The sequence below is a fragment of the Macrotis lagotis genome, chromosome X, assembly GCF_037893015.1.
Source record: "Macrotis lagotis isolate mMagLag1 chromosome X, bilby.v1.9.chrom.fasta, whole genome shotgun sequence".
Classification (NCBI taxonomy): Eukaryota; Metazoa; Chordata; class Mammalia; order Peramelemorphia; family Peramelidae; genus Macrotis; species Macrotis lagotis.
The window spans coordinates 197,400,297-197,402,023 of NC_133666.1; the positions used below are offsets into that span (position 1 = coordinate 197,400,297).

Genomic DNA, 1,727 nt, shown 5'->3' on the forward strand with positions numbered 1-1,727 from the left:
AATTCTGGTTGTGTGCTCTTTTTCTTTTCTCAAGATGGTGGAGAAAACCTCCCCAAAGGCTCCAAAGGAAATGAAAAAAAAAAAGGAAAGGAAGGCCCAAAAGGAAGATGGGGCTGAAAAGGTGGTGAAAAAACCTTGAAATCTTTGCATTCGAAACCTAGTCCTGGCCAGAAGGATCAACAGATAATCCAGGTCTGTAATGTATTCCAGCAGAGTCATGAACAAGCAGAAATATGCTGCACCAAGAACATGGAGTAAAAGGAAAAAGAAAGACAGGCTGCCTGTTAGAATCTCAAAGCCAGTTTATGGTGATGAAAATGGAGGAAACCAAGTGGTAAAGATTCACAATATGCAAGGTACTACCCTACTGAAGAGGTGCCGAAAAAATTCCTAAATAATGACAAAAAACCTTTCAGCTAGCATGTGAGGAAACTTCTGTCTAGTATCACCCCAGGCACAGTTCTGATCATGCGCCCTGGCCACCACAGGGACAAGCATGTGGTTTTCTTGAAGCAACTGGCTGCTAGTGGTTTGCTACTGGTGACTGGACCTTTGACCATCAATCATATTCCTCTACAAAGGACCCATCAGAAAATTGTCATTGTTACCTCTACCAGAGTTAACCTTTCTGGTGTAAAAATTCCAAATCATCTTACTGATGCTTCTTTTAAGAAGAAGAGGCTCTGTAAACCTAGACACCAAGGAGAGATTTTTGACACAGAGAAACAGAAATATAAGATTGCAGAGCAGTGCAAGCCTGATCAGAAAGCAACGTACTCTCAGCTCCTGCCCCATATCAAGAAAATTCTTCAGCTCTGTGGCTACCTGCACTCTGTATTCTCTCCCCAATGGAGATAATCCTCATAAATTGGTGTTTTAAATGCCTTGCAAAGAACTCTTATTAAAATATTTGGACTAACAAAAGAAAAAAGGACTTCTGGTTGTGAAGACTGTTTCCGAGCTTTCTGCTTTCCTTTTAATTTTTGGTAGCATTTATATTATTAGTGCAAAATGTTTTTAATTTAGTCAAAATCCTCCCTTTTGCAGTTTAAAAATATGCTCTAATTCTTGTTTTGTCATAAATTTATTCCTTTTCCGTAGATAATATAGATAATTTTTTGGTCTATCAATTTATCTATAATATTGCTCTTGAGGTCTAAATCCTATAACCATTTTGACCTTATTTTAGTATAAGGTATAAGATGTGGATATATGCCTAGTATTGTCATAATATTTTCCAGTTTTCCCAATAATTTTTGTCAGTGAGTTCTTATTCCAGAGAATGTTGTCTTTGTATTTGTTAAAGAGGAAACTGCTATAGTCATTTACTGCATTTTCTTAAACCTGTCCTAATCCACTGATAAATTACTCTATTTCTTAACCAGTAGAAGGCAGTTTTGATGACTCCTGTTTTATAGTATAGTTTGAGCTCTAGTAGAGCTAGGACACCTTCCTTTACATTTCTTTATCAGTTCCCTTGCTATTCTTGTCCTTTTGTCGCTCCAGATGAATTTTTTTACTATTTTTTTTCCTAGCTTGGTAAAGAATTTATTTGTTAGTTTGATTGGTATGGCACTGAATAAGTAATTTAATTTGGTAGAATTGTTATCTCTATTATATTGGATCCACCTAACCATGAGCAATTGACAATTTTAAAATTATTTACATCTGACTTTATTTGGGTGAGGATTGATTTATAATCGTGTTCATACAGTTTCTGGACTTTT

The 1,727-nt window shown here is 36.0% G+C and overlaps 1 pseudogene; it reads left to right on the plus strand.

The window, feature by feature from the left end:
• The first annotated feature begins 217 nt into the window (after positions 1 to 217).
• On the plus strand, positions 218 to 858 carry LOC141498936 (large ribosomal subunit protein eL6-like; annotated as a pseudogene).
• The last annotated feature ends 869 nt before the right edge of the window (positions 859 to 1,727 follow it).